This window comes from Rhinoderma darwinii, chromosome 6 (assembly GCF_050947455.1).
Source record: "Rhinoderma darwinii isolate aRhiDar2 chromosome 6, aRhiDar2.hap1, whole genome shotgun sequence".
Lineage (NCBI taxonomy): Eukaryota > Metazoa > Chordata > Amphibia > Anura > Rhinodermatidae > Rhinoderma > Rhinoderma darwinii.
The window spans coordinates 4,561,740-4,585,719 of record NC_134692.1 but is presented as its reverse complement, the minus strand read 5'-3'; positions in this window follow the sequence as shown (position 1 = coordinate 4,585,719).

Here is a 23,980-nt window from a genome sequence, read left to right as displayed (position 1 = left end):
TGTAATGTCTCTGGAGGATATAATAGTACTGGAGTGTTATAAGAGGAGCGGCTGATATCAGTCACATATGATATAATGTCTGGAGGATATAATAGTACTGGAGTGATATAAGAGGAGCGGCTGATATCAGTCACATATGATGTAATGTCTCTGGAGGATATAATAGTACTGGAGTGTTATAAGAGGAGCGGCTGATATCAGTCACATATGATGTAATGTCTGGAGGATATAATAGTACTGGAGTGATATAAGAGGAGAGGCTGATATCAGTCACATATGATGTAATGTCTGGAGGATATAATAGTACTGGAGTGATATAAGAGGAGCGGCTGATATCAGGCACACATATTATGTAATGTCTCTGGAGGATATAATAGTGCTGGAGTGTTATAAGAGGAGCAGCTGATATCAGTCACACATATGATGTAATGTCTCTGGAGGATATAATAGTACTGGAGTGTTATAAGAGGAGCGGCTGATATCAGTCACATATGATGTAATATCTCTGGAGGATATAATAGTGCTGGAGTATTATACGAGGAGCGGCCGATATCCGTCACATATGATGTAATGTCTCTGGAGGATATAATAGTGCTGGAGTGTTATAAGAGGAGCGGCTGATATCAGTCACACATATGATGTAATGTCTCTGGAGGATATAATAGTACTGGAGTGTTATAAGAGGAGCGGCTGATATCAGTCACATATGATGTAATGTCTCTGGAGGATATAATAGTACTGGAGTGATATAAGAGGAGCGGCTGATATCAGTCACACATATGATGTAATGTCTCTGGAGGATATAATAGTGCTGGAGTGATATAAGAGGAGCGGCTGATATCAGTCACACATATGATGTAATGTCTCTGGAGGATATAATAGTGCTGGAGTGATATAAGAGGAGCGGCTGATATCAGTCACACATATGATGTAATGTCTGGAGGATATAATAGTGCTGGAGTGTTATAAGACAAGCGGCTGATATCAGTCACACATATGATGTAATGTCTCTGGAGGATATAATAGTGCTGGAGTGATATAAGAGGAGCGGCTGATATCAGTCACACATATGATATAATGTCTCTGGAGGATATAATAGTACTGGAGTGATATAAGAGGAGCGGCTGATATCAGTCACACATATGATGTAATGTCTCTGGAGGATATAATAGTACTGGAGTGTTATAAGAGGAGAGGCTGATATCAGTCACATATATGATGTAATGTCTCTGGAGGATATAATAGTACTGGAGTGTAATAAGAGGAGCGGCTGATATCAGTCACATATGATGTAATGTCTCTGGAGGATATAATAGTACTGGAGTGATATAAGAGGAGCGGCTGATATCAGTCACATATGATGTAATGTCTCTGGAGGATATAATAGTACTGGAGTGATATAAGAGGAGCGGCTGATATCAGTCACACATATGATGTAATGTCTCTGGGGGATATAATAGTGCTGGAGTGATATAAGAGGAGCGGCTGATATCAGTCACACATGATGTAATGTCTCTGGAGGATATAATAGTGCTGGAGTGCTATAAGAGGAGCGGCTGATATCAGTCACACATATGATGTAATGTCTCTGGAGGATATAATAGTGCTGGAGTGCTATAAGAGGAGCGGCTGATATCAGTCACACATATGATGTAATGTCTCTGGAGGATATAATAGTACTGGAGTGTTATAAGAGGAGCGGCTGATATCAGTCACACATGATGTAATGTCTCTGGAGGATATAATAGTGCTGGAGTGATATAAGAGGAGCGGCTGATATCAGTCACATATGATGTAATGTCTCTGGAGGATATAATAGTACTGGAGTGATATAAGAGGAGCGGCTGATATCAGTCATACATGATGTAATGTCTCTGGAGGATATACTGTAATAGTACTGGAGTGGAAGGGTATGTGCACACACACTAATTACGTCCGTAATTGACGGACGTATTTCGGCCGCAAGTACCGGACCGAACACAGTGCAGGGAGCCGGGCTCCTATCATCATACTTATGTACGATGCTAGGAGTTCCTGCCTCTCCGTGGAACTGCTGTCCCGTACTGAAAACATGATTACAGTACGGGACAGTTGTCCTGCAGCGAGGCAGGGACTCCTAGCGTCGTACATAAGTATGATGCTAGGAGCCCAGCTCCCTGCACTGTGTTCGGTCCGGGACTTGCGGCCGAAATACGTCCGTCAATTACGGACGTAATTAGTGTGTGTGCACATACCCTTATAAGACGAGCGGCTGATATCAGTCACATATGATGTAATGTCTCTGGAGGATATAATAGTACTGGAGTGTTATAAGAGGAGCGGCTGATATCAGTCACATATGATGTAATGTCTCTGGAGGATATAATAGTACTGGAGTGATATAAGAGGAGCGGCTGATATCAGTCACATATGATGTAATGTCTGGAGGATATAATAGTACTGGAGTGTTATAAGAGGAGCGGCTGATATCAGACACATATGATGTAATGTCTCTGGAGGATATAATAGTACTGGAGTGATATAAGAGGAGCGGCTGATATCAGTCACATATGATGTAATGTCTCTGGAGGATATTATAGTGCTGGAGTGATATAAGAGGAGCGGCTGATATCAGTCACACATATGATGTAATGTCTCTGGAGGATATAATAGTACTGGAGTGATATAAGAGGAGCTGCTGATATCAGTCACACATATGATGTAATGTCTGGAGGATATAATAGTACTGGAGTGATATAAGAGGAGCGGCTGATATCAGTCACACATATGATGTAATGTCTCTGGAGGATATAATAGTGCTGGAGTGATATAAGAGGAGCGGCTGATATCAGTCACACATATGATGTAATGTCTCTGGAGGATATAATAGTGCTGGAGTGATATAAGAGGAGCGGCTGATATCAGTCACATATGATGTAATGTCTCTGGAGGATATAATAGTACTGGAGTGTTATAAGAGGAGCGGCTGATATCAGTCACACATATGATGTAATGTCTCTGGAGGATATAATAGTGCTGGAGTGATATAAGAGGAGCGGCTGATATCAGTTACTTATGATGTAAATGTCTCTGGAGATTCTCAGCAATGGAGATATGTGATATTAAGTAGGGATGGCAAACACTACAGTCAGCATCTCCCTTGAATTGGCTGATACCAGAGAACAATAGTTTGTACAGACCAGCACAGGGGGCATACTGCAGTGTTACTGTCCCTTTAAGAGTGACTTGAGAATAAATGACTGTAGGTCTATACAGAAGAGCTGTCACATTCGGGAGCAGTTTCTCCTCTTGACCCTGGGTAGTCACTTTTCCCTCCATCCCCATGGGAAGTCTGTACCTTTAATTCTGGAATTAGAGAGGTGGGGGATTCGCTCCATCGAGGCTTTGTCTTAACCCATCTACAGTTGTTTCTCTTTGTTCCTTAAGATTAAGAAGAGGTGGCAAAGAGCCAAACACACTTGCTGATCGCCTCCAGGCAAAGAAGCCGCAGTCATCCACCAGCCAAAGAAGCCGCAATCATCCACCAGCCAAGGAAACCGCAATCATCCACCGGCCAAAGAAGCCGCAATCATCCACCGGCAAAGAAGCCGCAATCATCCACCAGTCAAAGAAGCCGCAATCATCCACCGGCCAAAGAAGCCGCAATCATCCACCAGCCAAGGAAACCGCAATCATCCACCAGCCAAAGAAGCCGCAATCATCCACCAGCCAAAGAAGCCGCAATCATCCACCGGCCAAAGAAGCCGCAATCATCCACCGGCCAAAGAAGCCACAATCAACCACCAGCCAAAGAAGCCACAATCATCCATCAGCCAAAGAAACTGCAATCATCCATCAGCCAAAGAAGCCGCAATCGTCCACCAGCCAAAGAAGCCGCAATCATCCTCCAGCCAAAGAAGCCGCAATCATCCACCGGCCAAAGAAGCCGCAATCATCCACCGGCCAAAGAAACTGCAATCATCCACCGGCCAAAGAAGCTGCAATCATCCACCAGCCAAAGAAGCCGCAATCATCCACCGGCCAAAGAAACTGCAATCATCCACCGGCCAAAGAAGCCGCAATCATCCACCGGCCAAAGAAGCCGCAATCATCCATTAGCCAAAGAAGCTGCAATCATCCACAAGCCATAGAAGCCGCAATCATCCACCAGCCAAAGAAGCCGCAATCATCCACCAGCCAAAGAAGCCGCAATCATCCACCGGCCAAAGAAGCTGCAATCATCCACCAGCCAAAGAAGCCGCAATCATCCATCAGCCAAAGAAGCCGCAATCATCCATTAGCCAAAGAAGCTGCAATCATCCACCAGCCATAGAAGCCGCAATCATTGATTAGCCAAAGAAGCTGCAATCATCCACAAGCCATAGAAGCCGCAATCATCCATCAGCCAAAGAAGCCGCAATCATCCATTAGCCAAAGAAGCTGCAATCATCCACAAGCCATAGAAGCCGCAATCATCCATCAGCCAAAGAAGTTGCAATCATCCACCAGCCAAAGAAGCCGCAATCATCCACCAGCCAAAGAAGCCGCAATCATCCATCAGCCAAAGAAGCCGCAATCATCCACCAGCTAAAGAAGCCGCAATCAACCACCAGCCAAAGAAGCCGCAATCAACCACCAGCCAAAGAAGCTGCAATCATCCACCAGCCAAAGAAGCCGCAATCAACCACCAGCCAAAGAAGCTGCAATCATCCACCAGCGCCCTGGAGACCTCTGTAATTAACTCATCACATGCTGGCCCAGCCGCCCCACGATTACACACAGGGCCTCACATGGGGTATATTGCTGCCCTCACAATGTCAATATTAGTTTTCGGCAGCCGGGATGATATGAAAACACTTTGCACAAGTCAACATGTGAACCCTTGGAATGTGCGATCCGCAGCTGCTCCATTGTTACACAGGACACAAATTCAGCGTTCTCATTGACTACAGGGCCAGTCTGGGGAGAAATCGTCCATCGCTGAGTACTGGAGCCTTATAATTATTATTTATCAGTAGATATTGCACAATAGTCACACCTCAGTTATTGTGTATGGGAGCAGGGGGGAAATCAGGGACATAGAGCAGCGCCCCTAGTGGCCGCAGTAAAGAGAATGGTGACCACAGCGACGCGGCACTCTGGTCACAAAATGAAGGCATTCAAATTTTCTAAAAGGTTTTCCATTTTTCTGTAAATAAATCCTAATCATTGTATAATGGAAGTTCTGCAGCTGACGGACAATGGGAGGAATGTAAAGAGACTGAGGTTCACTAGTCCTAATATAAGGAGGGCTGGAGTAATATGTGGTATTGAGTCATCTCTGGCCGACCGTCTGCCAGAAACGGAATTCTACGCCAGACAGATTTCCGCTATAATTTACACCCGCTTCTGGCGTAAATTATAGTGAATTTGTAGGACGTCAGATGGCCCCACCCCCTTAGGGTATGTTCACACGGGCTATTTTCAGCCGTTTTTTAGTAAGCGTGTGAACATACCCTTATACTAAGCCCCACCCTGCTAAGTGGCAGATTTAATGCAAAACGGCAAAAAGTCGCTAATTATTGCGCAAATATGGCGTACATATAATTTGCGACTTTTTAATACCATAATACTGGGTAACGCCAATGATAAATTCCACACTCCATTTGTACTTCAATCCTTTTTTCAATATCTCTGCTTGCTACAACTGATTGGGAACATTCACTTTAACATCTGTCCTGACCTAATACTCCTCACAGCTGAGAGTTTGTTACAATTTTATATAGTGGAAGAGTAACGGTCGCGACGCGGCCAACAATCGTGCCGGCACCATGTTCGGTGCGGCTGTCAAATACCATGTTAATGGTCGCGCGTTAATGCAGGTAAAACATCCCTTTATCTGCAAAATTGTGCGGCCATTTATTAATAGACCCTTTATGGCCGCACGATTTTTCAGGTGAAGGGCCGTTTTACCCGCATTAACGCGCAACCATTAACATGGTATTTGACAGCCGCACCAAACATGGTGCTGGCGCAGTTGTTGGCCGCGTCGTGACCGTGTCAGGGCCGCTGCGTGTGGCCTTCCCCTAAACAATCCTCTTCAAACTAAACCCATCAGAAGCACAAATCCCTCTCCTGTACTGAATTTGTAACAATGTATCATTGCAGGTAAAATGTATCAGTCTGGAGTCCAGGATGTTTAGCTCACCAACAGCAAGCAGAGATCTTGAAAATTTAATATTTAAAAATTACAAAGGGATATATGTACAGTGCAGAACCCATCATGTGATCACTATATATCGTAGGCCATATTCCCTGACACAATGCACAGGAATACAGGTAAATGTCAGGACAGGAGGGAGATTTGCGCTGCCGCTTTCTACAGCTCCAGAGAGTTGTCTTCACCGATACAATGTAACAAAGCTTCAAGTATGAGAAGTATTAGGTCAGGACAGGCTTTCAGCCTCCGGATGTAAACAAGAATGTTCTCATTCACTGACAGAAAGCGCAGATCTTGAAAAGAGTGAGGAATTGAAATGTAATATATTAGAAAGTTGCAGAACGTTTCATTATACAATGATTACGCTTTATTTACATAACAGTGGACGATCCCTTTAAGTGAAACTTTTCTCACAAGTATCCCTCTACAGTACCCGGCATCCTTCCCCCCGGGACTCCGTCCCTCCTCCTGCCACATCTAATCAGTCCCGTATTTCAATTGTACAATGATTCGCTTAACCCAAGTCCAGGAGAGTGTTCATAGAAGGGGGCGCCCTGAAAGCCTGGGAATAAACAAGGACACAAACCGTCTTCCCTAAACGGGGCAGGTTCTGGCTGTTCGGAGGATGAGGAGGGCCGGGCCACTGGAGGGAATGGCACAGTTATTCTGTGCGCTATTCACTGCGGGGTCAGAGGTCAGAGTCGAGTCACAGAAGGTTGTCACCGCATCCTGGACGACAATTTCATGCCCTGAATTCGTACTCTCTGTCCAGTTGCAGGGAAGCGAAACAAACACTGAAGTTTTCCACTCTGATTAGCAACGTCAATGGAAAGTCCAGTGGGTAAATACATGTTGTTTTCTAATGTGTTTCCCCCAAAATAGTCCTGCTTTAATGAGAAGGTCGTCGGAAGTGTCCACAACGTATCTCCCAACACAAAGGACTGACTATAGACCGCAAACGTACGAAGAACTACCCCAATCCAGGAAAAACACAATATGATGTCTAGGGGGCGACATTTCCTGCAAAATTAATGAGAAAAACACAGGGTTTAACCCCTTAATGACCAAGCCATTTTTTACGTTTTTCCATCGTCGCATTCCAAGAGCTATAACCTTTTTATTTTTGCGTCGACATAGCTATATAAGGTCTTGTTTTTTGCGGGACAAGTTGTACTTTTTAATAGCACCATTTTGGGGGACATATAATTTATTGATTAACTTTTATTAACTTTTTTTTGGGGGGGAAGAGAAAAAAACCTGAAATTTCGCCACTCTTTTTCGCGTCTTAAATCAACGGCGTTTACCGTGTGATATAAATAACACAAGTTTATTCAGCGGGTTGTTACGATTGCAACGATACCAAATTTGTATAGTTTTTTTTTTTTTTTTTGCGGGACGACTTGTAGTTTTTATTGGTACCATTTTGGAGTAGATGCGACTTTTTGATCACTTTTTATCACATTTTTTTAAGTCAGGATTCACAAAAAACAGCAATTTTTCCATAGTTTTTTATTACATTTTTTACGGCGTTCACCGTGCGGGTTAAATAATGTAATCGATTTATAGTCGGGTCGTTACGGACGCGGCGATACCAAATATGTGTAACTTTTTTACTTTATTTTGTTTTTTTAATAGTAAAGCATTATGTAAGGGGAAAAGCTGGGTTTTTCATTATTTTTCGCATTTTATTTTAATTAACTTTATGAAACTTTTTTTTCACTTTTTTACTAGTCCCATTAGGGGACTATAATATGCGATTCTCCGATCGCTATTATAATACACTGCAATACTTCTGTATTGCAGTGTATTACTGCCTGTCAGTTTAAAACGGGCAGGCATCTGCTTGGTCATGCCAGAGGCATGATCTAGCAGGCATTCACTCCAGGCAAACCTGGGGGCCTTTAATAGGCCCCTGGCTGCCGTTGGAGACACAGACACTCGGCGATCTTATCGCCAGGTGTCAGTGGGATGAGAGGGAGCTCCCTCTCTCCAAAACCACTCAGATGTGGCGCTCGCTATTGTGCACCGCATCTGAGGGGTTAAACGGGTGAGATCGATACTTATATCGATCTCACCCGGCAGAGCAGGGACGCCCCCAGCCCTCAGCTACCTCTGGCAGCCGAGAGCAGGGAGATTTGACGCTCCCTGCTCTGTTTACTTATTCCGATGCCGCGACGTAAAAAGGCATATGCAGCAGAATAAAGCCCGTTAGTGATTGACGTGAAAAGGCGTATTGGCGGTCACTAACGGGTTTTAAATACAGTAATTATAAATAAAAATATTAATCCCAGGTGGCAGTAAGCTGCTGTATCTAATCCTATCATGTGTGATACTGTCTGCTGAGCTGCTGTATCTAATCCTATCATGTGTGATACTGTCTGCTGAGCTGTGTATTTAAGCCTATCATGTGTGATACTGTCTGCCGAGCTGCTGTATCTAATCCTATCGTGTGATACTGTCTGCTGAGCCGCTGTATCTAATCCTATCGTGTGATACTGTCTGCTGAGCTGCTGTATCTAATCCTATCATGTGTGATACTGTCTGCTGAGCTGCTGTATCTAATCATATCATGTGTGATACTGTCTGCTGAGCTGTGTATCTAATCCTATCATGTGTGATACTGTCTGCTGAGCTGTGTATTTAAGCCTACCATGTGTGATACTGTCTGCTGAGCTGTGTATCTAATCCTACCATGTGTGATACTGTCTGCTGAGCTGCTGTATCTAATCTCATCATGTGTGATACTGTCTGCTGAGCTGCTGTATCTAATCCTATCATGTGTGATACTGTCTGCTGTGCTGTGTATCTAATCATATCATGTGTGATACTGTCTGCTGAGCTGTGTATCTAATCCTATCATGTTTGATACTGTCTGCTGAGCTGCTGTATCTAATCCTATCATGTGTGATACTGTCTGCTGAGCTGCTGTATCTAATCCTATCATGTGTGATACTGTCTGCTGAGCTGCTGTATCTAATCCTATCATGTGTGATACTGTCTGCTGAGCTGTGTATCTAATCCTATCATGTGTGATACTGTCTGCTGAGCTGTGTATTTAAGCCTACCATGTGTGATACTGTCTGCTGAGCTGTGTATCTAATCCTACCATGTGTGATACTGTCTGCTGAGCTGCTGTATCTAATCTCATCATGTGTGATACTGTCTGCTGAGCTGTATCTAATCCTATAATGTTTGATACTGTCTTCTGAGCTGCTGTATCTAATCCTATCATGTGTGATACTGTCTGCTGAGCTGTGTATCTAATCCTATCATGTGTGATACTGTCTGCTGAGCTGTGTATTTAAGCCTATCATGTGTGATACTGTGCTGAGCTGCTGTATCTAATCCTATCATGTGTGATACTGTCTGCTGAGCTGCTGTATCTAATCCTATCATGTGTGATACAGTCTGCTGAGCTGCTGTATCTAATCCTATCATGTGTGATACAGTCTGCTGAGCTGCTGTATCTAATCCTATCATGTGTGATAGTCTGCTGAGCTGCTGTATCTAATCCTATCATGTGTGATAGTCTGCTGAGCTGCTGTATCTAATCCTATCATGTGTGATACAGTCTGCTGAGCTGCTGTATCTAATCCTATCATGTGTGATACTGTCTGCTGAGCTGCTGTATCTAATCCTATCGTGTGATACTATCTGCTGAGCTGTGTATCTAATCCTATCATGTGTCATACTGTCTGCTGAGCTGCTGTATCTAATCCTATCATGTGTGATACTGTCTGCTGAGCTGCTGTATCTAATCCTATCATGTGTGATACTGTCTGCTGAGCTGCTATATCTAATCCTATCGTGTGATACTGTCTGCTGAGCTGTGTATCTAATCCTATCATGTGTCATACTGTCTGCTGAGCTGCTGTATCTAATCCTATCATGTGTGATACTGTCTGATGAGCTGCTGTATCTAATCCTATCATGTGTGATACAGTCTGCTGAATCTAATCCTATCATGTGTGATACTGTCTGCTGAGCTGCTGTATCTAATCCTATCGTGTGATACTGTCGTCTGAGCTGTGTATCTAATCCTATCATGTGTGATACGGTCTGCTGAGCTGTGTATCTAATCCTATCATGTGTGATACTGTCTGCTGAGCTGTGTATCTAATCCTATCATATGTGATACTGTCTCTTGAGCTGGAGTATCTAATCCTATCATATGTGGTACGGTCTGATAGCCTTTTTACATTTTGTGTCACCCCTATTTTCTCATAGATTGTAAGCTCTTGTGATCAGCGTCCTCATTCTCGTGTCTTCTATATTTCTCATAGATTGTAAGCTCTTGTGATCAGCGTCCTCACTCTCATGTCTTCTATATTTCTCATAGATTGTAAGCTCTTGTGATCAGCGTCCTCACTCCTCGTGTCTTCTATATTTCTCATAGATTGTAAGCTCTTGTGATCAGCGTCCTCACTCCTCATGTCTTCTATATTTCTCATAGATTGTAAGCTCTTGTGATCAGCGTCCTCACTCCTCTCGTGTCTTCTATATTTCTCATAGATTGTAAGCTCTTGTGATCAGCGTCCTCACTCCTCTCGTGTTTTCTATATTTCTCATAGATTGTAAGCTCTTGTGATCAGTGTCCTCATTCTCGTGTTTTCTATATTTCTCATAGATTGTAAGCTCTTGTGATCAGCGTCCTCACTCCTCGTGTCTTCTATATTTCTCATAGATTGTAAGCTCTTGTGCTCAGCGTCCTCACTCCTCTCATGTCTTCTATATTCCTCATAGATTGTAAGCTCTTGTGATCAGCGTCCTCACTCCTCTCGTGTTTTCTATATTTCTCATAGATTGTAAGCTCTTGTGATCAGCGTCCTCACTCCTCGTGTCTTCTATATTTCTCATAGATTGTAAGCTCTTGTGATCAGCGTCCTCACTCCTCTCGTGTCTTCTATATTTTTAATAGATTGTAAGCTCTTGTGATCAGCGTCCTCACTCCTCTCGTGTCTTCTATATTTCTCATAGATTGTAAGCTCTTGTGATCAGCGTCCTCACTCCTCTCGTGTCTTCTATATTTCTCATAGATTGTAAGCTCTTGTGATCAGCGTCCTCACTCCTTATCGTGTCTTCTATATTTCTCATAGATTGTAAGCTCTTGTGATCAGCGTCCTCACTCCTCTCGTGTCTTCTGTATTTCTCATAGATTGTAAGCTCTTGTGATCAGCGTCCTCACTCTCATGTCTTCTATATTTCTCATAGATTGTAAGCTCTTGTGATCAGCGTCCTCACTCTCATGTCTTCTATATTTCTCATAGATTGTAAGCTCTTGTGATCAGTGTCCTCACTCCTCGTGTCTTCCATATTTCTCATAGATTGTAAGCTCTTTTGATCAGCGTCCTCACTCTCATGTCTTCTATATTTCTCATAGATTGTAAGCTCTTGTGATCAGCGTCCTCACTCCTCTCGTGCCTTCTATATTTCTCATAGATTGTAAGCTCTTGTGATCAGCGTCCTCACTCTCATGTCTTCTATATTTCTCATAGATTGTAAGCTCTTGTGATCAGCGTCCTCACTCTCATGTCTTCTATATTTCTCATAGATTGTAAGCTCTTGTGATCAGCGTCCTCACTCCTCTCGTGCCTTCTATATTTCTCATAGATTGTAAGCTCTTGTGATCAGCGTCCTCACTCTCATGTCTTCTGTATTTCTCATAGATTGTAAGCTCTTGTGACCAGCGTCCTCACTCCTCGTGTCTTCTATATTTCTCATAGATTGTAAGCTCTTGTGATCAGCGTCCTCACTACTCATGTCTTCTATATTTCTCATAGATTGTAAGCTCTTGTGATCAGCGTCCTCACTCCTCTCGTGCCTTCTATATTTCTCATAGATTGTAAGCTCTTGTGATCAGCGTCCTCACTCTCATGTCTTCTATATTTCTCATAGATTGTAAGCTCTTGTGACCAGCGTCCTCACTCCTCGTGTCTTCTATATTTCTCATAGATTGTAAGCTCTTGTGATCAGTGTCCTCACTACTCATGTCTTCTATATTTCTCATAGATTGTAAGCTCTTGTGACCAGCGTCCTCACTCCTCTCATGTCTTCTATATTTCTCATAGATTGTAAGCTCTTGTGATCAGCGTCCTCACTACTCATGTCTTCTATATTTCTCATAGATTGTAAGCTCTTGTGATCAGCGTCCTCACTCCTCGTGTCTTTTATATTTCTCATAGATTGTAAGCTCTTGTGACCAGCGTCCTCACTCCTCTCGTGTCTTCTATATTCCTCATAGATTGTAAGCTCTTGTGATCAGCGTCCTCACTCCTCTCGTGCCTTCTATATTTCTCATAGATTGTAAGCTCTTGTGATCAGCGTCCTCACTCTCATGTCTTCTATATTTCTCATAGATTGTAAGCTCTTGTGATCAGCGTCCTCACTCCTCGTGTCTTCTATATTTCTCATAGATTGTAAGCTCTTGTGATCAGCGTCCTCACTACTCATGTCTTCTATATTTCTCATAGATTGTAAGCTCTTGTGATCAGTGTCCTCACTCCTCTCGTGTCTTCTATATTTCTCATAGATTGTAAGCTCTTGTGATCAGCGTCCTCACTCTCATGTCTTCTATATTTCTCATAGATTGTAAGCTCTTGTGACCAGCGTCCTCACTCCTCGTGTCTTCTATATTTCTCATAGATTGTAAGCTCTTGTGATCAGCGTCCTCACTACTCATGTCTTCTATATTTCTCATAGATTGTAAGCTCTTGTGATCAGCGTCCTCACTCCTCTCGTGCCTTCTATATTTCTCATAGATTGTAAGCTCTTGTGATCAGCGTCCTCACTCTCATGTCTTCTATATTTCTCATAGATTGTAAGCTCTTGTGATCAGCGTCCTCACTCTCATGTCTTCTATATTTCTCATAGATTGTAAGCTCTTGTGACCAGCGTCCTCACTCCTCGTGTCTTCTATATTTCTCATAGATTGTAAGCTCTTGTGATCAGTGTCCTCACTACTCATGTCTTCTATATTTCTCATAGATTGTAAGCTCTTGTGATCAGCGTCCTCACTCCTCGTGTCTTCTATATTTCTTATAGATTGTAAGCTCTTGTGATCAGCGTCCTCACTCCTCGTGTCTTTTATATTTCTCATAGATTGTAAGCTCTTGTGACCAGCGTCCTCACTCCTCTCGTGTCTTCTATATTCCTCATAGATTGTAAGCTCTTGTGATCAGCGTCCTCACTCCTCTCGTGCCTTCTATATTTCTCATAGATTGTAAGCTCTTGTGATCAGCGTCCTCACTCTCATGTCTTCTATATTTCTCATAGATTGTAAGCTCTTGTGACCAGCGTCCTCACTCCTCGTGTCTTCTATATTTCTCATAGATTGTAAGCTCTTGTGATCAGCGTCCTCACTACTCATGTCTTCTATATTTCTCATAGATTGTAAGCTCTTGTGATCAGTGTCCTCACTCCTCTCGTGTCTTCTGTATTTCTCATAGATTGTAAGCTCTTGTGATCAGCGTCCTCACTCCTCGTGTCTTCTATATTTCTAATAGATTGTAAGCTCTTGTGATCAGCGTCCTCACTCTCATGTCTTCTATATTTCTCATAGATTGTAAGCTCTTGTGATCAGTGTCCTCACTCCTCTCGTGTCTTCCATATTTCTCATAGATTGTAAGCTCTTGTGATCAGCGTCCTCACTCCTCGTGTCTTCTATATTTCTAATAGATTGTAAGCTCTTGTGATCAGCGTCCTCACTCTCATGTCTTCTATATTTCTCATAGATTGTAAGCTCTTGTGATCAGCGTCCTCACTGCTCGTGTCTTCTATATTTCTAATAGATTGTAAGCTCTTGTGATCAGCGTCCTCACTCTCATGTCTTCTATATTTCTCATAGATTGTAAGCTCTTGTGATCAGCGTCCTCACTCCTCATGTCTTCTGTATTTCTCATAGATTGTAAGCTCTTGTGATCAGCGTCCTCACTCCTCGTGTCTTCTATATTTCTCATAGATTGTAAGCTCTTCTGATCAGTGTCCTCACTCCTCTCGTGTCTTCTGTATTTCTCATAGATTGTAAGCTCTTGTGATCAGCGTCCTCACTCCTCTCGTGTCTTCTATATTTCTCATAGATTGTAAGCTCTTGTGATCAGCGTCCTCACTCTCATGTCTTCTATATTTTTCATAGATTGTAAGCTCTTGTGATCAGCGTCCTCACTCCTCGTGTCTTCTATATTTCTAATAGATTGTAAGCTCTTGTGATCAGCGTCCTCACTCCTCGTGTCTTCTATATTTCTCATAGATTGTAAGCTCTTGTGATCAGCGTCCTCACTCCTCTCGTGTCTTCTATATTTCTCATAGATTGTAAGCTCTTGTGACCAGCGTCCTCACTCCTCTCGTGTCTTCTATATTCCTCATAGATTGTAAGCTCTTGTGATCAGCGTCCTCACTCCTCTCGTGCCTTCTATATTTCTCATAGATTGTAAGCTCTTGTGATCAGCGTCCTCACTCTCATGTCTTCTATATTTCTCATAGATTGTAAGCTCTTGTGACCAGCGTCCTCACTCCTCGTGTCTTCTATATTTCTCATAGATTGTAAGCTCTTGTGATCAGCGTCCTCACTACTCATGTCTTCTATATTTCTCATAGATTGTAAGCTCTTGTGATCAGTGTCCTCACTCCTCTCGTGTCTTCTGTATTTCTCATAGATTGTAAGCTCTTGTGATCAGCGTCCTCACTCCTCGTGTCTTCTATATTTCTAATAGATTGTAAGCTCTTGTGATCAGCGTCCTCACTCTCATGTCTTCTATATTTCTCATAGATTGTAAGCTCTTGTGATCAGCGTCCTCACTCCTCTCGTGTCTTCCATATTTCTCATAGATTGTAAGCTCTTGTGATCAGCGTCCTCACTCCTCTCGTGTCTTCCATATTTCTCATAGATTGTAAGCTCTTGTGATCAGCGTCCTCACTCCTCTCGTGTCTTCTGTATTTCTCATAGATTGTAAGCTCTTGTGATCAGCGTCCTCACTCCTCGTGTCTTCTATATTTCTAATAGATTGTAAGCTCTTGTGATCAGCGTCCTCACTCTCATGTCTTCTATATTTCTCATAGATTGTAAGCTCTTGTGATCAGCGTCCTCACTCCTCATGTCTTCTATATTTCTCATAGATTGTAAGCTCTTGTGATCAGCGTCCTCTTGTTTGAATTGTTCATTCGTTTTGACGCTATGTAATGTTGTATCTGGTCTGTACTTGTATCCACTGAAATGTAAACGAATATGTGGCGCTGTATAACGATGATGATGATTATTAATGTGTTTGGCGCCTTTATTCTGCACTGAATATTTTCATAGTGTGAGGAGATTTCTGGGACTTCAGCGTAAGGGCTTATTCAGATGAACGGGACATACGTCCGTGCGACGCGTGTGATTTTCACGCGCGTCGCACGGACCTATATTAGTCTATGGGGCAGTGCAGACTGTCAGTGATTTTTACGCAGCGTGAGTCCGCGGCGAAAAAGTCATGACATGTCCGTTCTTTGTGCATTTTTCGCGCATCACGCACCCATTGAAGTCAATGGGTGCGTGAAAATCACACATGCCACTCGTAAGCACTTCCGTGGGATGCGCGTGATTCGCGCAACAGCAGTCAAAAGGATGAATGAAATCAGAAAAGCACCACGTGCTACAAACATACAAACAGAGTGTCATAATGATGGCGGCTGCGCGAAAAGCACGCAGCCGCGCATCATACAGGGCTGACACACGGAGCTGTTAAGTGCCTTTTGCGCACGCAAAACGCCACTTTTTTGCGTGCGCAAAACGCACACGCTCGTGTGAATCCGGCCTAAGTCCAATATACAATCCGTTCTCCAGACATGAAACTTTCAATCATTCAGAATTTCTCATGAAAAGACCATCACAGAAGGGGTGAAGTCTCCGTGGCCCAAAACAAGGTAATAGAAAGTTGCTTCATTTCCCCCTTTTTCCACCTGACACCTGCAGCCGTCATGTCACATATCACATAGTGCAAACTGCAGAAACCCGCAGAGCTGGAATCACTGCACACAGCGAGGATTTACACAGCGAGCAGAAGGATTTACCAAAGCAAACACCCGCATTTTTATAGCTTTTTATTCACGAATTATGCAGGGACCATAAATTCCAAGAACAGGGTGTATGGAAGCAGGTGCGAGGATGTGTATGTCTGCACCAGATACAGTGTGACGAGCTCTCAGCTGTGTGAGCAGGACTTTGTCAAGGTGTAGTCTGCCCAGCTTCATTGCTGCACTGCGAATGCCCGGGCAGTACAAGGCAAAGGCACGTCCGCAGGAGTTGGAGAAGTCGTAATGTGACGTAGAGCGGCTCGGCAAATGAATTCATGTCTGGGAATGCGGGTTTAGAGACCGGACTGCGTGACTCCAGGATAGCGGCACCGCCCTCGCGACTCTTAGGCAAGATTCACACAAGCGTTTCCATTTTGCGTCCGCAAAAAACGCAGCGTTTTTCTTGCAGTGCAGTTCCATGTGGCATACGTGTACGGTGCGCGTGTGCAGGACGGCTGGTTTTTTTTTTCCCGCAACAATTCTTTAGCAACTGGTGCGTGAATCACGGACAGCACACGGATGACGTCCATGTGCTGTCCGTTGTTTTCACGCACCTATTGACTTAATGGGACGTGCGTTAAGTTTCACGCAGCGGAAACGACACGTGTCTGAATAGCCCCATTGAATTACATAGGTCCGTGTGACGGCCGTTCTTTTAATGTCCGAAACACGGACGTAAAATCCTCTTGTGTGAATCCGGCCTTATAGGGTAATAAGCGAACAGCGCGGCCGTCTTCAAACTTGATTTTATAGATGTCGATGGATCGGACCTGCCGGATTCCCTTCAACAATGGCAAAGAAACTAAAACACAAAATAGAAAACCTCTTTAAAATTGGTGGCACCCGGACCCTGGTGCCTGAGAGATCCCGTGGTCACATGAGACGATAGCAGTGCTATACATGGCACATAGAGGTTGGGGGGTCTCCAGGATTATAAATGGTGCATGTAGGGGGGGGGGGGTCTGTTACAGATTCTGCATTCAGGTTACTGCTCTGCTGCCTGGGATCTAACCCAATGTAAGAATATTAGGACGCAGCGACTGCACTGGAGTGCCACCCTATTCCACATAGGAGAGGGGCTGCGGGGCCACTAGAAGACGCTTCAAGAACTTCCTCGGATGGCGGCTTTGACGGTTTGCAGATACGTTCAGCGTCTTTGTGTGCAGCATAAGGAATGCAAAACTTTCCATGCTATATAATCGTGAATATCCGTCTCCCAGGCAGGACGTACGGCCCCTCGTGGCTCCGGCGCTCTTCACTTTCATCCTTCAGGCAGGGCATATGGCCCCTCGTGGCTCCGGCGCTCTTCACTTCAATCCTTCAGGCAGGACTGACAGCCCCTCGTGGCTCCGGCGCTCTTCACTTTCATCCTTCAGGCAGGACGTGCGGCCCCTCGTGGCTCCGGCGCTCTTCACTTTCATCCTTCAGGCAGGACATACGGCCCCTCGTGCCTCCGGCGCTCTTCACTTTCATCCTTCAGGCAGGACGTACGGCCCCTCGTGGCTCCGGCGCTCTTCACTTCAATCCTTCAGGCAGGATGTGCGACCCCTCGTGGCTCCGGCGCTCTTCACTTTCATCCTTCAGGCAGGACGTGCGGCACCTCGTGGCTCTGGCGCTCTTCACTTTCATCCTTCAGGCAGGACGTACGGCCCCTCGTGGCTCCGGCGCTCTTCACTTTCATCCTTCAGGCAGGACGTACGGCCCCTCGTGCCTCCGGCGCTCTTCACTTTCATCCTTCAGGCAGGACGTACGGCCCCTCGTGGCTCCGGCGCTCTTCACTTCAATCCTTCAGGCAGGATGTGCGACCCCTCGTGACTCCGGCGCTCTTCACTTTCATCCTTCAGGCAGTACCTACGGCCCCTCGTGGCTCCGGCGCTCTTCACTTTCTTCCTTCAGGCAGGACGTACGGCCCCTCGTGGCTCCGGCGTTCTTCACTTTCATCCTTCAGGCAGGATGTGCGACCCCTCGTGGCTCCGGCGCTCTTCACTTTCATCCTTTAGGCAGGACGTACGGCCCCTCGTGGCTCCGGCGCTCTTCACTTTCCTCCTTCAGGCACGACGTACGGCCCCTCGTGGCTCCGGCGCTCTTCACTTCAATCCTTCAGGCAGGACGTGCGACCCCTCGTGGCTCCGGCGCTCTTCACTTTCATCCTTCAGGCAGGACGTACGGCCCCTCGTGGCTCCGGCGCTCTTCACTTTCATCCTTCAAGCAGGACGTACGGCCCCTCGTGGCTCTGGCGCTCTTCACTTCAATCCTTCAGGCAGGATGTGCGACCCCTCGTGGCTCCGGCGCTCTTCACTTTCATCCTTCAGGCAGGACCTACGGCCCCTCGTGGCTCCGGCGCTCTTCACTTTCTTCCTTCAGGCAGGACGTACGGCCCATCGTGGCTCCGGCGTTCTTCACTTTCATCCTTCAGGCAGGATGTGCGACCCCTCGTGGCTCCGGCGCTCTTCACTTTCATCCTTCAGGCAGGACGTACGGCCCCTCGTGGCTCCGGCGCTCTTCACTTTCATCCTTCAGGCAGGACCTACGGCCCCTCGTGGCTCCGGCGCTCTTCACTTTCTTCCTTCAGGCAGGACGTACGGCCCCTCGTGGCTCCGGCACTCTTCACTTCAATCCTTCAGGCAGGACTTTTGCACTCTTACATACTTTCCATTGTGATGTTTGTCTTCAGATTTTACCAGGTTGAGGGGATCTGGACTCCTGCCAAACGCCATCATTCCCTGTCAATTTATAAACGTTTATTTACATCAAGCGTTTCGGTGGCAGAGGGGTCACCAATCACTCACAATACGCCAGAGCGAGCGACAGAGTCAGCGCCTGCTCATTCTCTTAAAGGGGAACTGTATAGGATCTATGTATGGACCCCTGAACTAGTAATAATGCAATAGCGAGATCCTCAGGTCATTCATCCTGCACCACTGCTGCCGCGTCTCCCCCCCCGTCCTGCCACTGGAGCTTATGGTCAACCAGAACTTCTCATGTATAGATGATCAAATAAGGAGGGAGAAGTAAGACTACAATTATCGCTGCTAATAATGGGCAATATAAAATAGAAAAAAATGTCATAATTTAATAGATAATATAAATGAAATACATCAGCCTGATGAAGACGCCAGTGCAGGGTTGAAACGCGTAGCTTGTCGACCTGTACTTAATTTATATTTATATATCCATTAAATTATTAATTTTTTTTCTATTTTCTATTGCCCATTATTAGCAGCGCCAATTGTGGTCTTTTTTTCTCCCTCCTCATTTGTTTATATTTGGAAACAATCGGTTTGTTTGTTTGTTGCGACTTTAGACCAGGCGGCCGCTTTTACCTTTGTGGCAGTGTTTGGACCTGCCATTACTAACACTTTAAGGTCGGCACTTTTTATGAATCCGCTTGCTCTCTCCATTCTCCTGTATAATCTGCACTATGTGGCGCCGTGTCTTTTTTCCTCTCTTTTAGCAGATATAGATGAAGATGAGACAAATACAGAATAGGGACCCCCAAGAAATTTGCATAGTGCAAAAGAGAAGGAAAAAGTGACCCCCTCATCAAGATTTTTGGGCAATGCATTATTTTCTAAGACCCCCCTCCTGTACTCTATAGAAGCCTCTGCTAAACCCTAAGCTTCAATATTGGGCCTCAACCCCTGTGGACCCTTCAGACACCAGACCTCATAGCGGTGGCAATGCTAAAGACATCAATGTATAAATATTATGGGGGTGGAGATGTAAGACCATTTCTCCAAACCAAATAGCATTGCAAAAACATTCCCAGCGCCGTCCCTTTAAGCCGATCCTGTATACACTTTAATACCAATATAAAACCCGCAGTTATAGATCTTTGTGTGCGGAAAAAACAGAAGGTGCAGAAAATCCCCGGGCCATGAGGCCACTAATATACTTTTGTGTGTGAAACATCGGGCTGCAGTTAATGATGTTGAGGGTTTTACTGCCGCCGTTAACACGTTCTCCTCGTATAAAGACGTTGGGCGTTTTGCCGCAGACAATGGCTCGCGCTGTCTCAGTTGGTGCCTGGTTTTTATAACGTGTGGATGGTGACGTTTATAGAAGCTTTGTGGTGGTCTCTGCAGTTCCAGCTTGTGGGGAAACATTTACAGAGGAGTGTGGTCTGCCGGCAGACACGGTTTATAGCGAAATTCCCGCACCTTTACCTTCATTTATTAAGCCAAGACCCCAGGAGCTCAAATCCCACAGACGAAATGTCTCTTTCAAGCTTTCAAATTTATGTCCGCTTACAAAGTACTGGCAGGAAAGGGGTTAAATATATTACGCCAGCCCAAAGACGTAATGATGTAATTGAATATTAATTCATTATCCAAAAAGTTTGGCTGCAGTCTGGAAAAGGTTCACATGTAGATCTTGAGCTACATTATGGCTCCAGTCACATCCAAAGCTGCATTCACAACTCTGCTGGCTGCCACTCAGACTCTGTCAACATTGTGCTGACAGACACGCCCCCTAACAGCTTTCCTGAGCTCTTATTAGGCGCTAGATTCTGCTGTATTGCATTCTGGGAAACATAGCTTTCCATGCGGGGCGTTAAAACTCCCTCTCCCACAATGCATCGCAGCAGACAGGGCCGCTACAAAGTTTGTGGAGGCCCCCAGACACAAAATTGGTACTCCCAGCAGATCTCACTAATGATAACAGGATCTAGTGTTAATCTAGTGTGTATGAGGAGCCCACTGTCCCCCAACATCTGGATTTTATCATGGCTCATCCTGTATTTATCCCGGAGATAAGTGGTGCCAGAGATATCTGGCAGCTGCTTATCCCTCTCATTATGGCAACGGAGGCCGGCATAAAAATGGAGCTCCGACACCTTATAATTATAAATATTAGTAATTAGAATCTGATACATATTAAAGCTTTATATAGTTGGAGATACACTTTAAATATTTTAAAACTTTCCAGTGGAGGAGACCTCTAGATGGTGGCGGCCCCTGGGTAAATGCCCCATTTTTCCATGTAATCCTGCCCTGATAACAGAACATATTCAGCGGCAGGAAGCAGCAATGTAAAGTCCTGCAGCCTGAGTGCTAACTGGGGACTAGAAGAGTTTTGAATGCAGCTTTGGTTGTGACTAGAGACATGTTGCAATTGACGAAAAATAAAAAGCAAAGAATTGGCAAGGTTCCTCCACGTTACATGTAGATTTGTGTCAGTTCTGTAGCAGCAGTGATGGTCATTCCTTCCTTTCCTCTCAAAATAAATTCAAGCTGTAAAATAAAAACCTGAAAAACCTGAAAATCGCCTTTTGTTAGGTAAGACCCTATTTTTTTCGCAGGTCACGTGGGAGATTCCAAACCCGTTAATATATTATAGAATTGGTTTTGAAGATTGGAGACAATTAGAGTCTTAGCTGAAGAAGTCATTGACACTTTAATTAATGACTGCAGGATTATGCTGGAACTGTGGGAACCGACTCGATGGAATAAGAGGGACCGAGGTGCCGAGCCGGCCAAAGACAAGTGTTCTGGGCCCATGACAACCTCTTGAAATGAACGGCACATCTGAGGACAGGCTGAGTGCGGAGCTTCCTTCCTGTCCTTGACCATGGAAATTCAATGTATAGATTCATACGTGTGCATGAGGGAAATCACAGAGCGACTCTGTTAATATTTGACAAGCAGCCAGGGGCCGCCCTTTGTTCCCAACCTGAGCGACTGAACCAAAGGGGCCAAATAAATGACTTTACAGGAACATCCATCAGTGGAAGGAGCTATTTACTCTCCCTTGTCCTTAAGCAACCCCGACTGCAAGAATCTGATTGAATGAAGAGCAGCGAAACGCGCAGGGACCTCAGTACATAGCGAGCCCATTCAGAGGCAGCGACGCCCCACATCTACACAGAACAGGATGGAAATGGAGGACATAACATAGACGAAAGGGGCAATAATGGCGCCGGCATCCTCGCCAAATAGAGAGAACCCCAAATCTGAAGGCCTTATTGTCACCTACGTTGTATACTGAATGTAGACGTCATAGATGGGGGTGTGGACCTTATAAACCGTACAATATTTTTCAGTATTGAAGAGGAAAGGAGAATGTAAAAATACTAAACTGTAGCTTTAAGGGGGCATTCCCACCACCATTCATTACTGCATATCAATAGGACATCACATCACAGAGTCTGACTGCAGGGAGCGACACTGATACCTAGAATGAAGGGATGGAGCGCAAGGTAATGCACAGCGCCCCCTTTGGCTTTTTCTCTACACAGCACCTGGATGGGAGTAGGACGGTCAATACAGCACCCCCATACCTACATCTGCAGCCTTTTTTATTCTGGGTATCAGTGGGTGCTACAGACTCTCCCTGCTCAGTAACTGGTGGCACATTCTGTGAAAATACTATGTTACTATGCACAAACATGACTTATCCGTACTGATCCTGAGTTACATCCTGTATTATACTCCAGAGCTGCACTCACTATTCTGCTGGTGGAGTCACTGTACATACATTACATTACTTATCCTGTACTGATCCTGAGTTACATCCTGTATTATACTCCAGAGCTGCACTCATTATTCTGCTGGTGGAGTCACTGTGTACATACATTACATTACTTATCCAGTACTGATCCTGAGTTACATCCTGTATTATACTCCAGAGCTGCACTCACTATTCTGCTGGTGGAGTCACTGTGTACATACATTACATTACTTATCCTGTACTGATCCTGCGTTACATCCTGTATTATACTCCAGAGCAGCACTCACTATTCTGCTGGAGGAGTCACTGTCTACATACATTACATTACTTATCCTGTACTGATACTGAATTGCATCCTGTATTATACTCCAGAGCTGCACTCACTATTCTGCTGGTGGAGTTACTGTGTACATACATTACATTACTTATCCTGTACTGATCCTGAGTTATATCCTGTATTATACTCCAGAGCTGCACTCACTATTCTGCTGGTGGAGTCACTGTGTACATACATTACATTACTTATCCTGTACTGATCCTGAGTTACATCCTGTATTATACTCCAGAGCTGCACTCACTATTCTGCTGGTGGAGTCACTGTGTACATACATTACATTACTTATCCTGTACTGATCCTGAGTTACATCCTGTATTATACTCCAGAGCTGCACTCACTATTCTGCTGGTGGAGTCACTGTGTACATACATTACATTACTTATCCTGTACTGATCCTGAGTTATATCCTGTATTATACTCCAGAGCTGCACTCACTATTCTGCTGGTGGAGTCACTGTGTACATACATTACATTACTTATCCTGTACTGATCCTGAGTTACATCCTGTATTATACTCCAGAGCTGCACTCACTATTCTGCTGGTGGAGTCACTGTGTACATACATTACATTACTTATCCTGTACTGATCCTGAGTTACATCCTGTATTATACTCCAGAGCTGCACTCACTTTACTACTGGTTGCTATTGGAAACAGTCAACAAGCTTGTGGTGACACATTCCTATCAGCTTAGCTGAACCCCTATAATGCAGGGTGGCAGTTCGTTTTTACTACATCAGATTTTTGTACATTCGGTAGCAGCTGTGTCCGGTTCTGCAGTTTAGTTCTATTCACTTGAATAGGACAAAGCTGCAGTGAGCTGCACTACCAGGCACAGCCACAACCAGATGTACGGAGCTGTGCGTGGTAAATATTAAACACGACACATTGCTTGATGGAGCCCCCCCCCCCCCCTTTCAGTCAGCTGATTGAATGGGGCTGCCGGACCCCAATGGATTTAAAATAGAT